The sequence below is a fragment of the Nerophis ophidion genome, linkage group LG04 (genome assembly GCF_033978795.1).
Source record: "Nerophis ophidion isolate RoL-2023_Sa linkage group LG04, RoL_Noph_v1.0, whole genome shotgun sequence".
Lineage (NCBI taxonomy): Eukaryota > Metazoa > Chordata > Actinopteri > Syngnathiformes > Syngnathidae > Nerophis > Nerophis ophidion.
The window spans coordinates 85,713,899-85,731,410 of NC_084614.1; the positions used below are offsets into that span (position 1 = coordinate 85,713,899).

The 17,512-nt window shown below is 41.4% G+C and overlaps 1 pseudogene; it reads right to left on the bottom strand.

Annotated features, from left to right (window-relative positions):
* Positions 1-245: 245 nt before the first annotated feature.
* LOC133552108 (actin filament-associated protein 1-like 1) overlaps positions 246-17,512 on the bottom strand; it is a 56,595-nt pseudogene continuing 39,328 nt past the window's right edge.

Here is a 17,512-nt window from a genome sequence, read left to right on the forward strand (position 1 = left end):
GGAAAAAAATGGTCAATAATCTTAAAAAAAAATGGAACGTGAGCATTTGTGTCCTGAATGAGCATTGTGATGCTGTAATGGCTTGGAAGAGTTAAAAAAAAAAAAAAAAACGTAAATAGAAAAATAAATAAATACAAGAAATAACATATTCCTCAGCATTCACACGCAAAAAATCCCCAAACTTACAACTCTTGCTTTTTCATTGAAACGAATCAAATCGGTGCGGCTCACGTGAACGCCTCGTCAGTCAGTGCCAGTCACTTTGACTTCCTTACGATATGTAGATGAGCTGAGGGGGGAGGGGCCTCTATGCGTGACTCCGCCCACGTGGTCCACCACACAAAGTGTCTCCTCTTCCTCTTTGTCTCCCGCCAACGTCACAGCGTCTACGTGCTGGTCTTGGACTCCCACTCCTGGAAAACAACACGCAGGTGAGCACGATGCCCGAGCGATTCTTATTTGTAACGATCCTTAATCAATTTTAAAAAAAAAAGGTTTTAGGCACATCACATTGTTGATCTAGACACAGATGAAAACTGGTGAAAGAAACAAGCAGTATCGCACTAAAATGAACTTGATATCAAACAGGAAGAGGCACCATCACACTGTTACGCAGCAGACAACAACATACGTACACAATGGGAATATTGAACAACAAATCAATGATTGAAGTGAGAAACTTGCCATCCAAACAATACCCCGTTTGTTGACAAGAAGATATGACAGCCATGGAAGCACATTCAATCTCTTTATTAAGCAACGGTAACGCAATCCGGTGAAAATAATATTGTACAACAAATCAAAGATCGATACGACAAACTTACCATCCAAACAATACCCTGTTTGTTGACAAGAAGATATGACAGCCATGGAAGCCCATTCAATCTCTTTATTAAGCAACGGTAACGCAATCTGGTGAAAACAATACTGAACAAAAAATGAATGATTGATGTGACAAACTTGCCATCCAAACAATACCCTGTTTGTTGACAAGATGATATGACAGCACATAGAAGCACATTCAATCTCTTTATTAAGCAGAGGTAACACAATCCGGTGAAAAGAATATTGAACAACAAATCAATGATTGAAGTGACAAACTTGCCATCCAAACAATACCCCTTTGGTTGACAAGAAGATATGACATCTATGGAAGCAAATTCCATCTCTTTACTAAGCAAAGAAACGCAATCCGGTGAAAAGAATACTGAACAACAAATCAATAATTGAAGTGACAAACTTGCCATGCAAACAATACCCCGTTTGTTGACAAGAAGATATGACCGCTATGAAAGCACGTTCAATCTCTTTATTAAGCAAAGGTAACGCAATCCGGTGAAAAGAATACTAAACAATAAATCAACGGTTGAAGTGGCAAACTTGCAATCCAAACAATACTCTGTTTGTTGACAAGAAGATATGACAGCCATGGAAGCACATTCCATCTCTTTATTAAGCAACAAAACGCAATCCGGTGAAAAGAATACTGAACAACAAATCAATAATTGAAGTGACAAACTTGCCATGCAAACAATACCACGTTTGTTGTCAAAAAGATATGACAGCCAAGGAAGCACGTTCAATCTCTTCATTAAGCAAAAGTAACACAATCCGGTATAATGAACAACAAATCAATGATTGAAGTGACAAACGTGCCATCCAAACAATACCCCGTTTGTTGACAAGAAGATATGACAGCACATGTAAGAACATTCAATCCCTTTATTAAGCAAAGGTAACACAATCCGGTGAAAAGAATATTGAAGAACAAATCAATGATTGATACGACAAACTTGCCATCCAAACAATACCCTGTTTGTTGACAAAAAGACATGACGGCCATGGAAGCCCATTCAATCACTTTATTAAGCGATGGTAACGCAATCCGGTGAAAAGAATATTGAACAACAAATCAATGATTGAAGTGACAAACTTGGGTGTGCCTTAAAGGCACTGCCTTTAGCAACCCCTACAACCTGTCCTCAAGTCTGTTTTTCCTCCTCACAAACAGCGTGCCGGCCCAGTCACGTAATATATGTGGCTTCTACACACATGTAAGTAAATGCAAGGCATACTTGATGAACAGCATACAGGTCACACTGAGGGTGGCCATATAAACAACTTTAACACTGTTACAAATATGCGCCACACTGTGAACCCACACCAAACAAGAATGACCAACACATTTCGGGAAAACATCCGCACCGTAACACAACAAACACAACAGAACAAATACCCAGAACCCCTTGCAGCACTAACTCTTCCGGACCGCTACAATATACACCCCCTCCCCGCCCCCCTAACCCCACCTACCTGAGCCCCGACATTAACTGAGCAGTAAAAAGGCCTGAATGGTTGATTTATTCATTATTTTATTTTCAAATGTATTAGCCTCTGGAAAAAGTTAATGTTAAAATTTACCTCAAAAGGCTGTAAATACAAAAGAGGCATTCAATTTTTATTTAAATTTGATTTGATATGCCATTGATATTTTTTAATTATCATTATTATTGTTATTTTAAACTCAATTTTGCATGTCACTATAAAGTTATATAAGCCTTGCTTGTTCAATATTCAATGAAAAACTTTTTGGGGTCCCTATTAAAAGATTAATATGTTCAACTTCGGCCCGCGGCTTTGTTAAATTTTAAATTTTGGCCCACTCTGTATTTGAGTTTGACACCCTTGTCTTAAAGGAAGTTGCACCATTAAATGTTAAAGCAAATCCTGCATCTTCTGTGACATTACCGAAAACTGCTATTTAGCAGTAATGAAGTTGTCTGCGACTCCAACTACCATATATAGAAGGATATAGAATGCATCTGACTATTATTTGAAATGATTTCCCTTTAGGGGACTTGTGTTTTTTGTCCCCATACCGTCAGAGGTACCCTAAAGGTGTGTAAACAGAGTGATGTCCCCATTAAGTAAGCACTGCCAAAACACACACACACACTGTTCATACATACTGGGGACCCTGGGGAAAAAAAAACAGTTAATATGGTTCATGGGGACCAAACTGAAATCATTTTGCATAATTCACACAAATTTGTACGTGACAACTATGGTCCATTTAAAAAAAAAAAATCAAATTAAACATGACATGATCCTCAGAATACAGCACTAAAGCTGTCCTCTTATAAGAGGTTGCACCACTTACATGTTAAAGCAAATCCTGCATCTTCTGTGACATTACCAAAAACTGCTATTTAGCAGTAATGAAGTTGTCTGCGACTCCAACTACCATATATAGAAGGAAATAGAATGGATCTGACTATTATTTAAAAAGGTTTCCCTTTAGGGGACTCGTTTTTTTGTCCCCATACCGTCAGAGGTACCCTAAAGGTGTGTAAACAGAGTGATGTCCCCATTAAGCAAGCACTGCCAGAACAGACACACGCACACACTGTTCATACATACTGGGGACCCTGGGGAAAAAAAACAGTTAATATGGTTAATGGGGACCAAATTTAAATAATTTTGCATAATTCACACACATTTGTACGTGACAACTATGGTCCATTTAAAAAAAAAAATCAAATTAAACATGACATGATCCTCAGAATACAGCACTACAGCTGTCCTCTTATAAGAGGTTGCACCACTTACATGTTAAAGCAAATCCTGCATCTTCCGTGACATTACCGAAAACTGCTATTTAGCAGTAATGAAGTTGTCTGCGACTCCAACTACCATAGATAGAAGGAAATAGAATGGATCTGACTATCATTTAAAAAGGTTTCCCTTTAGGGGACTAGTTTTTGTCCCCATACCGTCAGAAGTACCCTAAAGGTGTGTAAACAGAGCAATGTCCCCATTAAGTAAGCATTGCCAGAACACACACACACACTGTTCATACATACTGGGGACCCTGAGGAAAAAAACATTTAATATGGCTCATGGGGACCAAATTGAAATCATTTTGCATAATTCTCACAAATTTGTACGTGACTGCTGAGGACCATTTAAAAAAAAAAATGCAAATTAAATATGACATGATCCTCAGAATACAGCACTACAGCTGTCCTCTTATAAGAGGTTGCACCACTTACATGTTAAAGCAAATCCTCCATCTTCTGGGACATTACCAAAAACTGCTATTTAGCAGTAATGAAGTTGTCTGCGACTCCAACTACCATAGCTAGAAGGAAATAGAATGGATCTGACTATTATGTAAAAAGCTTTCCCTTTAGGGAACTCGTTTTTTGTCCCCATACCATCAGAAGTACCCTAAAGGTGTGTAAACAGAGCGATGTCCCCATTAAGTAAGCACTGCCAAAACACACACACGCACACACACTGTTCATACATACTGGGGACCCTGGGTAAAAAAACAGTTAATATGGATCATGGGGAGCAAATTGAAATCATTTTGCATAATTCAAACAAATTTGTACGTGACTGCTGAGGACCATTAAAAAAAATTAAAATCAAATTAAATATGACATGATCCTCAGAATACAGCACTACAGCTGTCCTCTTATAAGAAGTTGCACCACTTACATGTTAAAGCAAATCCTGCATCGTCTGGGACATTACCAAAAACTGCTATTTAGCAGTAATGAAGTTGTCTGCGACTCCAACTACCATATATAGAAGGATATAGAATGCATCTGACTATTATTTGAAATGGTTTCCCTTTAGGGGACTTGTGTTTTTTGTCCCCATACCGTCAGAGGTCCCCTAAAGGTGTGTAAACAGAGCAATGTCCCCATTAAGTAAGCGCTGCCAAAACACACACACGCACACACACTGTTCATACATACTGGGGACCCTGAGGAAAAAAACAGTTAATATGGCTCATGGGGAGCAAATTGAAATCATTTTGCATAATTCACACAAATTTGTACGTGACTGCTGAGGACCATTTAAAAAAAAATCAAATTAAATATGACATGATCCTCAGAATACAGCACTACAGCTGTCCTCTTATAAAAGGTTGCACCACTTACATGTTAAAGCAAATCCTGCATCTTCAGTGACATTACCAAAAACTGCTATTTAGCAGTAATGAAGTTGTCTGCGACTCCAACTACCATATATAGAAGGATATAGAATGTATCTGACTATTATTTGAAACGATTTCCCTTTAGGGGACTTGTGTTTTTTGTCCCCATACCGTCAGAGGTCCCCTAAAGGTGTGTAAACAGAGCGATGTCCCCATTAAGTAAGCATTGCCAGAACACACGCACACACACTGTTCATACATACTGGGGACCCTGGGTAAAAAAAAACAGTTAATATGGCTCATGGGGACCAAATTGAAATAATTTTGCATAATTCACACAAATTTGTACGTGACTGCTGAGGACCATTTAAAAAAATCAAATTAAATTAAATATGACATGATCCTCAGAATACAGCACTACAGCTGTCCTCTTATAAGAGGTTGCACCACTTACATGTTAAAGCAAATCCTGCATCTTCTGGGACATTACCAAAAACTGCTATTTAGCAGTAATGAAGTTGTCTGCGACTCCAACTACCATATATAGAAGGATATAGAATGCATCTGACTATTATTTGAAACGGTTTCCCTTTAGGGGACCTGTGTTTTTTGTCCCCATACCGTCAGAGGTCCCCTAAAGGTGTGTAAACAGAGCGATGTCCCCATTAAGTAAGCATTGCCAGAACACACACACGGTTCATACATACTGGGGACCCTGGGGAAAAAAAAACAGTTAATATGGCTCATGGGGACCAAATTGAAATCATTTTGCATAATTCACACAAATTTGTACGTGACTGCTGAGGACCATTTAAAAAAAAAAAAAAATCAAATTAAATATGACATGATCCTCAGAATACAGCACTAAAGCTGTCCTCTTATAAAAGGTTGCACCACTTACATGTTAAAGCAAATCCTGCATCTTCTGTGACATTACCAAAAACTGCTATTTAGCAGTAATGAAGTTGTCTGCGACTCCAACTACCATATATAGAAGGATATAGAATGCATCTGACTATTATTTAAAAAGGTTTCCCTTTAGGGGACTCGTTTTTTTGTCCCCATACCGTCAGAGGTACCCTAAAGGTGTGTAAACAGAGCAATGTCCCCATTAAGTAAGCGCTGCCAAAACACACACACACACACACACACACACACACACACACACACACACACACACACGCACACACGCACACACGCACACACGCACACACACACACATACTGTTCATACATACTGGGGACCCTGGGTAAAAAAACAGTTAATATGGTTCATGGGGAGCAAATTGAAATCATTTTGCATAATTCAAACAAATTTGTACGTGACTGCTGAGGACCATTAAAAAAAATCAAAATCAAATTAAATATGACATGATCCTCAGAATACAGCACTTATAAGAAGTTGCACCACTTACATGTTAAAGCAAATCCTGCATCTTCTGGGACATTACCAAAAACTGCTATTTAGCAGTAATGAAGTTGTCTGCGACTCCAACTACCATATATAGAAGGATATAGAATGCATCTGACTATTATTTGAAATGGTTTCCCTTTAGGGGACTTGTGTTTTTTGTCCCCATACCGTCAGAGGTCCCCTAAAGGTGTGTAAACAGAGCAATGTCCCCATTAAGTAAGCGCTGCCAAAACACACACACGCACACACACTGTTCATACATACTGGGGACCCTGGGGAAAAAAAAACAGTTAATATGGCTCATGGGGACCAAATCGAAATCATTTTGCATAATTCACACAAATTTGTACGTGACTGCTGAGGACCATTTAAAAAAACCCAAATCAAATTAAATATGACATGATCCTCAGAATACAGCACTACAGCTGTCCTCTTATAAAAGGTTGCACCACTTACATGTTAAAGCAAATCCTGCATCTTCTGGGACATTACCAAAAACTGCTATTTAGCAGTAATGAAGTTGTCTGCGACTCCAACTACCATATATAGAAGGATATAGACTGGATCTGACTATTATTTGAAACGGTTTCCCTTTAGGGGACTTGTGTTTTTTGTCCCCATACCGTCAGAGGTACCCTAAAGGTGTGTAAACAGAGCGATGTCCCCATTAAGCGAGCATTGCCAGAATACACACACGCACACACACTGTTCATACATACTGGGGACCCTGGGGAAAAACAGTTAATATGGCTCATGGGGACCAAATTGAAATCATTTTGCATAATTCACAAAAATTTGTATATGAATGCTGAGGACCATTTAAAAAAAAAAAACAAATCAAATTAAATATGACATGATCCTCAGAATACAGCACTACAGCTGTCCTCTTATAAGAGGTTGCACCACTTACATGTTAAAGCAAATCCTGCATCTTCTGGGACATTACCAAAAACTGCTATTTAGCAGTAATGAAGTTGTCTGCGACTCCAACTACCATAGATAGAAGGATATAGAATGCATCTGACTATTATTTGAAACGGTTTCCCTTTAGGGGACTTGTGTTTTTTGTCCCCATACCGTCAGAGGTCCCCTAAAGGTGTGTAAACAGAGCAATGTCCCCATTAAGTAAGCATTGCCAGAACACACACACACACTGTTCATACATACTGGGGACCCCGAGGAAAAAAACAGTTAATATGGCTCATGGGGACCAAATTGAAATCATTTTGCATAATTCACACAAATTTGTACGTGACTGCTGAGGACCATTTAAAAAAATCAAATTAAATTAAATATGACATGATCCTCAGAATACAGCACTACAGCTGTCCTCTTATAAGAGGTTGCACCACTTACATGTTAAAGCAAATACTGCATCTTCTGTGACATTACCAAAAACTGCTATTTAGCAGTAATGAAGTTGTCTGCAACTCCAACTACCATATATAGAAGGAAATAGACTGGATCTGACTATTATTTGAAACGGTTTCCCTTTAGGGGACTTGTGTTTTTTGTCCCCATACCGTCAGAGGTCCCCTAAAGGTGTGTAAACAGAGTGATGTCCCCATTAAGTAAGCATTGCCAGAACACACACACACACACTGTTCATACATACTGGGGACCCTGGGTAAAAAAAATAGTTAATATGGCTGATGGGGACCAAATTGAAATCATTTTGCATAATTCACACAAATTTGTACGTGACTGCTGAGGACCATTTAAAAAAAAATGCAAATTAAATATGACATACTCCTCAGAATATAGCACTAAAGCTGTCCTCTTATAAGAGGTTGCACCACTTACATGTTAAAGCAAATCCTGCATCTTCTGGGACATTACCAAAAACTGCTATTTAGCAGTAATGAAGTTGTCTGCGACTCCAACTACCATATATAGAAGGATATAGAATGCATCTGACTATTATTTCAACGATTTCCCTTTAGGGGACTTGTGTTTCTTGTCACCATACCGTCAGAGGTCCCCTAAAGGTGTGTAAACAGAGTGATGTCCCCATTAAGTAAGCATTGCCAGAACACACACACACACTGTTCATACATACTGGGGACCCTGAGGAAAAAAACAGTTAATATGGCTCATGGGGACCAAATTGAAATCATTTTGCATAATTCACACAAATTTGTACGTGACTGCTGGGGACCATTTAAAAAAAAAAAATCAAATTAAATATGACATGATCCTCAGAATACAGCACTACAGCTGTCCTCTTATAAGAGGTTGCACCACTTACATGTTAAAGCAAATACTGCATCTTCTGTGACATTACCAAAAACTGCTATTTAGCAGTAATGAAGTTGTCTGCGACTCCAACTACCATATATAGAAGGATATAGAATGCATCTGACTATTATCTGAAACGGTTTCCCTTTAGGGGACCTGTATTTTTTGTCCCCATACCGTCAGCGGTCCCCTAAAGGTGTGTAAACAGAGCGATGTCCCCATTATGTAAGAGTTGCCAGAACACACACACTGTTCATACATACTGGGGACCCTGGGTAAAAAAAACCCAGTTAATATGGTTCATGGGGACCAAACTGAAATCATTTTGCATAATTCACACAAATTTGTACGTGACTGCTGAGGACCATTTAAAAAAAAAAAATCAAATTAAATATGACATGATCCTCAGAATACAGCACTACAGCTGTCCTCTTATAAGAAGTTGCACCACTTACATGTTAAAGCAAATCCTGCATCTTCTGGGACATTACCAAAAACTGCTATTTAGCAGTAATGAAGTTGTCTGCGACTCCAACTACCATATATAGAAGGATATAGAATGCATCTGACTATTATTTGAAATGGTTTCCCTTTAGGGGACTTGTGTTTTTTGTCCCCATACCGTCAGAGGTCCCCTAAAGGTGTGTAAACAGAGCAATGTCCCCATTAAGTAAGCGCTGCCAAAACACACACACGCACACACACTGTTCATACATACTGGGGACCCTGAGGAAAAAAACAGTTAATATGGCTCATGGGGAGCAAATTGAAATCATTTTGCATAATTCACACAAATTTGTACGTGACTGCTGAGGACCATTTAAAAAAAATCAAATTAAATATGACATGATCCTCAGAATACAGCACTACAGCTGTCCTCTTATAAAAGGTTGCACCACTTACATGTTAAAGCAAATCCTGCATCTTCAGTGACATTACCAAAAACTGCTATTTAGCAGTAATGAAGTTGTCTGCGACTCCAACTACCATATATAGAAGGATATAGAATGCATCTGACTATTATTTAAAACGGTTTCCCTTTAGGGGACTTGTGTTTTTTGTCCCCATACCGTCAGAGGTCCCCTAAAGGTGTGTAAACAGAGCGATGTCCCCATTAAGTAAGAGTTGCCAGAACGAACACACACACACACACACACACACACACACACACACACACACACACACACACACACACACATACACACACACACACACACACACACACACACACACACACACATACTGTTCATACATACTGGGGACCCTGGGGAAAAACAGTTAATATGGTTCATGGGGACCAAATTGAAATCATTTTGCATAATTCACACAAATTTGTACGAGAATGCTGAAGACCATTTAAAAAAAAAAAAATCAAATTAAATATGACATCATCCTCAGAATATAGCACTACAGCTGTCCTCTTATAAGAGGTTGCACCACTTACATGTTAAAGCAAATCCTGGATCTTCTGTGACATTACCAAAAACTGCTATTTAGCAGTAATGAAGTTGTCTGCGACTCCAACTACCATATATAGAAGGATATAGAATGCATCTGACTATTATCTGAAACGGTTTCCCTTTAGGGGACCTGTATTTTTTGTCCCCATACCGTCAGAGGTCCCCTAAAGGTGTGTAAACAGAGCGATGTCCCCATTATGTAAGAGTTGCCAGAACACACACACACTGTTCATACATACTGGGGACCCTGAGTAAAAAAAAACAGTTAATATGGTTCATGGGGACCAAACTGAAATCATTTTGCATAATTCACACAAATTTGTACGTGACTGCTGAGGACCATTTAAAAAAAAAAAATCAAATTAAATATGACATGATCCTCAGAATACAGCACTAAAGCTGTCCTCTTATAAGAGGTTGCACCACTTACATGTTAAAGCAAATACTGCATCTTCTGTGACATTACCAAAAACTGCTATTTAGCAGTAATGAAGTTGTCTGCGACTCCAACTACCATAGATAGAAGGAAATAGAATGGATCTGACTATTATGTAAAAAGGTTTCCCTTTAGGGAACTCGTTTTTTGTCCCCATACTGTCAGAAGTACCCTAAAGGTGTGTAAACAGAGCGATGTCCCCATTAAGCAAGCACTGCCGGAACACACACACACACACACACTGTTCATACATACTGGGGACCCTGAGGAAAAAAACAGTTAATATGGCTCATGGGGACCAAATTGAAATCATTTTGCATAATTCACACAAATTTGTACGTGACTGCTGAGGACCATTTAAAAAAAAAAAAATCAAATTAAATATGACATGATCCTCAGAATACAGCACTACAGCTGTCCTCTTATAAGAGGTTGCACCACTTACATGTTAAAGCAAATCCTGCATCTTCAGTGACATTACCAAAAACTGCTATTTAGCAGTAATGAAGTTGTCTGCGACTCCAACTACCATATATAGAAGGATATAGAATGCATCTGACTATTATTTGAAACGGTTTCCCTTTAGGGGACTTGTGTTTTTTGTCCCCATACCGTCAGAGGTCCCCTAAAGGTGTGTAAACAGAGCGATGTCCCCATTAAGTAAGCATTGCCAGAACACACACACACACACACACACACTGTTCATACATACTGGGGACCCTGAGGAAAAAAACAGTTAATATGGCTCATGGGGACCAAATTGAAATCATTTTGCATAATTCACACAAATTTGTACGTGACTGCTGAGGACCATTTAAAAAAAAATCTAATTAAACATGACATGATCCTCAGAATACAGCACTACAGCTGTCCTCTTATAAGAGGTTGCACCACTTACATGTTAAAGCAAACCCTGCATCTTCTGCGACATTACCAAAAACTGCTATTTAGCAGTAATGAAGTTGTCTGCGACTCCAACTACCATAGCTAGAAGGAAATAGAATGGATCTGACTATTATGTAAAAAGGTTTCCCTTTAGGGAACTCGTTTTTTGTCCCCATACCGTCAGAAGTACCCTAAAGGTGTGTAAACAGAGCGATGTCCCCATTAAGCAAGCACTGCCGGAACACACACACACACACACACACACACACACACACACACACACACACACACACACACACACACACACACACACACACACACACACACACACACACGTGTACATACACACCTTCGCCTTCTGCATGACATTGACTTTGGAGGAGGCGTAGAGCGATGGCGGTCGTTTGCGGAGTTCGGACGCTGAGTTGACGGGAATGATGTCGTTGTAAACTTTGTCCACTTTCTTGTCCTGCTTCTGTGTGCGCACACACACAAACGCACACACACACACACACACACACACACACACACACACACACATGCGAAGGCATCACCGTGAACACGTTTGGCTGACAGACGGTGAGAACGGCTTCCTACCTTGGAGGTGACGGTGGCGTTGGTGGGCGGAGCCAGCTGTCCCCTGGCCAGTGACTTGCTGAGGTTGTCTTTGACTTCGGTCAGTCGGAGTTCCAGCTCCACCCTCTCCTCCTCCTTCTGCTTGCACAGCACTTCCAGCTGGGCCAGCCGCCGCTCCACGCCGCCATCTTCAAACACACGCACACATTGAGCGCGAGTTTGGGCGGAGGCGGGGCCTCGTCCTCACCTGTCCCGCCGCCGGTCTTCAAGTCCTTCTTCTCCCTGCGCAGGGAGACGAGGGCGCTCCTGAGCCGCTCCTTCTGCCCCTCCAGCTCCTCCTGCTGCGTCAGGTAGCGTCTGGCGTCCTCCTCCGCTCGCAGTTTCCCGTAGCGTCCGTACTGGTTGACGTCTGGCGGTGGGGGGGAAAAGACATGAGGAAGGCCGCCACGTCGGACAAAAAAAGGGCGTGTCCCTCACTGGAGGCGTGTCTCTTGATGGCGGCCTGCTGCTCCGTCTTCTCGGAGTCCCTGCTGGAGAAGGAGGCGTGGCGTCTCACCTGGCCGCCCTTGGCCCTGCCCTCGTCCTCGTCGTCCTGCGGGGACACGCGAGGGTCAAGCGTGCGGCTGACACGTTCGGGCGAAACGGCGAGCTCACCTCCACACTCTCGTAAACGTCGTCATACGTGGCGGGGTCCACGGCGGCGGCGGCGGCGGAGGTGGCCCACCTGAGGCAGCGGCAACGTTAGCGGGTCAAATTAAAGCAGGTCGTGGGGGCGGTGCAGGAAGTCTCACAGGAAGGAGTGTCTGGCGGCGTGGCGTATGTCCGTCAACGTGTCCACGTCGATGTAGTCGTAGTGAAGCTCCTCGGGTAGCGTGGCGCTGCCCGTCTCGGCGAACAGGACCCCCAGCCAGCGTCCCAGCGTCTCCGAGCAGCCGGCCTGGAGGAGGCGCACAGACAAGCGTGGCCGTGACCCGGGCGTGTGATTTGACCACAATGAAAAAGACTGAAAAAATTTCCGGGGGTCCCCAGCCAGTAGAGATTCGCGGTTTGCGGTCTCATCCGCAGACTCCGCGGATAAACTGCGAGTCGAAAAAATAGATTTTAGATAGATTCGGGCGGGTGGCGGTTGAACCATTTGGAAATATATGATATACATGGTTCAGAGATCGGTAACCTTTACCGTTCAAAGAGCCATTTTGGACCCGTGTCACAAAGCGAAGAAGACATTAGTTGACGTAAACATTCTCAAGAATGTCTGCCGGCAGTCACCCAGTTAATAAGTATTAGGGCGTGCTATGAAACCTTTGCCTTTGACGCCTTCTACAACATGTACAATTTACTTGCGAGTCCAGCAACATGTGTGTGGCTTCCACTGACACACGCACACGACTAATACTAATATGCGCCACGCTGTGAAGCCACACCAAACAAGAATGACAAACACATTTCGGGAGAACATCCTCACAGTAACACAACATAAAGGCAACACAACAAATACCCAGAATCCTTTGCATCCATATATATATAATTGCCTATCCGCGCATCTCTACCAGCCAGGTCCAGGGCGGTGCCCTGGTGGGGGGACAACCGGGGCAACGCCCCCCGAAGCTCCTGGTTTTTCATCAATTTGACATGCTAAAATTAACAAAGACAGCACCATTTGAAGAAAATATTTTAGTGTTTAAAGACATGAAAACATGATTAACAGAACATACATACCCCAATTATCCTAATGTCTGCCGGCAGTCACCCAGTTAATAAGTATTAGGGCGTGCTATGAAGCCTTTGGCTTTGACGCCTTCTACAACATGTACAATTTACTTGCGAGTCCAGCATCATGTTGTGTGTGGCTTCCACTGACACACGCACACGACTAATACTAATATGCGCCACGCTGTGAAGCCACACCAAACGAGAATGACAAACACATTTCGGGAGAACATCCTCACAGTAACACAACATAAAGGCAACACAACAAATACCCAGAATCCTTTGCATCCATATATATATAATTGCCTATCCGCGCATCTCTACCAGCCAGGTCCAGGGCGGTGCCCTGGTGGGGGGACAAGGGGGGCAACGCCCCCCGAAGCTCCTGGTTTTTCATCAATTTAACATGCTAAAATTAACAAAGACAGCACCATTTGAAGAAAATATTTTAGTGTTTAAAGACATGAAAACATTAACAGAACATACATACCCCAATTATCCTAATGTCTGCCGGCAGTCACCCAGTTAATAAGTATTAGGGCGTGCTATGAAGCCTTTGCCTTTGACACCTTCTACATGTACAATTTACTTGCGAGTCCAGCAACATGTTGTGTGTGGCTTCCACTGACACACGCACACGACTGCAAGGCATACTGGGTGATACAGAGTACACTAATGGTTGTGATATAAACAATTTTAACACTCTTACTGATATGCGCCACGCTGTGAAGCCACACCAAACAAGAATGACAAACACATTTCGGGAGAACATCCTCACAGTAACACAACATAAAGGCAACACAACAAATACCCAGAATCCTTTGCATCCATATATATATAATTGCCTATCCGCGCATCTCTACCAGCCAGGTCCAGGGCAGTGCCCTGGTGGGGGGACAAGGGGGGGCAACGCCCCCCGAAGCTCCTGGTTTTTCATCAATTTAACATGCTAAAATTAATAAAGACAGCACCATTTGAAAAAAATATTTTAGTGTTTAAAGACATGAAAACATCATTAACAGAACATACATACCCCAATTATCCTAATGTCTGCCGGCAGTCACCCAGTTAATAAGTATTAGGGCGTGCTATGAAGCCTTTGCCTTTGACGCCTTCTACAACACGTACAATTTACTTGCGAGTCCAGCAACATGTGTGTGTGGCTTCCACTGACACACGCACACGACTAATACTAATATGCGCCACGCTGTGAAGCCACACCAAACAAGAATGACAAACACATTTCGGGAGAAGATCCTCACAGTAACACAACATAAAGGCAACACAACAAATACCCAGAATCCTTTGCATCCATATATATATAATTGCCTATCCGCGCATCTCTACCAGCCAGGTCCAGGGCGGTGCCCTGGTGGGGGGACAAGGGGGCAACGCCCCCCGAAGCTCCTGGTTTTTCATCAATTTAACATGCTAAAATTAACAAAGACAGCACCATTTGAAGAAAATATTTTAGTGTTTAAAGACATGAAAACATCATTAACAGAACATACGTACCCCAATTATTCTAATGTCTGCCGGCAGTCACCCAGTTAATAAGTATTAGGGCGTGCTATGAAGCCTTTGCCTTTGACGCCTTCTACATGTACAATTTACTCGCGAGTCCAGCATCATGTTGTGTGTGGCTTCCACTGACACACGCACACGACTGCAAGGCATACTGGGTGATACAGAGTACACTAATGGTTGTGATATAAACAATTTTAACACTCTTACTAATATGCGCCACGCTGTGAAGCCACACCAAACAAGAATGACAAACACATTTCGGGAGAACATCCTCAAAGTAACACAACATAAAGGCAACACAACAAATACCCAGAATCCTTTGCATCCATGACAATTCCTGACTATATCATACACCCAAAGCCTTGAAACCTCGTGATCCATAGTCAATATTATCACGACACCACGTGCACAAAACCTTTCCGGGACGATCGATTTTCCGAATAAAAATCGCCAAACAAAGTCGTAACTTCCTTCTTCCCAACAGTATCAGTGATTTTTGACATGTTTATCAATTTCTTTTACTAGTGAAGGGTCCTTTCTCTCAAGAACCGACATCGTTTACATTTGGAAAATAGCGGTGATGACGTCATGATTCATAACAGATGTCCTGATTGGTCACAAGGAACATATCGACCAATCAACAACTACGGCGTAATGTTATATTACAACACTTTTTTTCCCCCCCGAGATTAAAAAAGACAGAATTCCGACTTTAGACGGAAAAACCCCATGCCTGGTGACCGTCAGCCGCGCTGATGATGTCACACGTTTACCTCCAAGGACGCCAGCTCCACGCCTCCCTGAAGGATGCGGAAGGAAAAGGGATGCTTGGGGCCACAGTCCCCCGGGACCACCTCGGCCCCCCTCAGGGGGACCACCATGACGGGAGGCCGCTGGTCCCCCGGGTCCCTCAGCAGGTGCAGGCTCCCCGCTCGCACCGCGCACCAGCGATCCTTCCAGACTCCGCCCACGCACACGCTCAGATAGCCTGGGGGGGGGGGGGAAAGGCGGAGACATTATGACGGCCGCGTTTGGAGGTGGCGCCGAGGCTCACCGCAACGAGGGTCGTCATGGTGACCGGCGGGCGTCTTGCGTTTGGAGAAGGTGATGATTTGGTTGATCTTCTTCCCGGCCGCTCGGCTCATCGATCCCGTCAGCTCCGAGAATGCGCCGCGTTTTCCTTTGCCTGAAATCAAACAGTACATCAGTGGTGATGTCACAGTGCACCTGGGGGGGCGGAGCCTCACGTGATGCCACTCCCTCTTTACGCATCCAAATCCAACTTACATGTGTTTAATTTGTCCTCTACTGTTAAACAGGAGTGTGTGTGTGTGTGTGTGTTCAGCATCCATCACTTCCTGTGATGTCTGCGGAACACAATACCTGGAAGAGGACAGGAAGGACGTCATATCTGCTCACGTCTCACATCCTGTCGCTCTTTCACTCAGTAAACACGAGACAGAAGACAACTACTAATCTTGTTAAATACAACTAATTATAACAACTACTAATCTTATGAAACACAGTCATTTTAACAACTACTAATCTTGTTAAATGCAACTAATTATAACAACTACTAATCTCGTTAAATACAACCAATTATAACAACTACTAATCTTATGAAATACACTCATAACAACTACCAATCTTTTTAAATACAACTAATCATAACAACTACTAATCTTATGAAACACACTCATTTTAACAAGTAATTATAACAACTACTAATCCCGTTAAATACAACCAATTATAACAACTACTAATCTTGTTGAATACATCTAATTATATCACCTACTAATCTTATTAAATACAACTAATTATAACAAATAATAATTTTATGAAATACAACTAATTATAAACACTACTAATCTTATTAAATACAACTAATTATAAAAAAACAACCTAATCTGGTTAGATACAAGTAATTATAACAACTACTAATCTGGTTGGATACAACTAGTTATAACAACTACAAATCTTATTAAATACAGCTAATTACAATAACTACTAATCTTGTTGAATAAAACTAATAACTACAAATCTTATTAAATACAGCTAATTATAATAGCTACTAATCTCGTTAAATACAGCAAATTATAACAACTACTAATCTTGTTGAGTACAACTAAATATAGCAACTACTAATCTTATTAAATACAGCTAATTTTAACAACTACTAATCTCGTTAAATGCAACTAATTGTAACAACTACTAATCATATTAACTACAACTAATTATAACAACTACTAATTTGGTTAAATAGAACTAATTATAACAACTACTAATCTTGTTGAATACAACTAATTATAACAACTACTA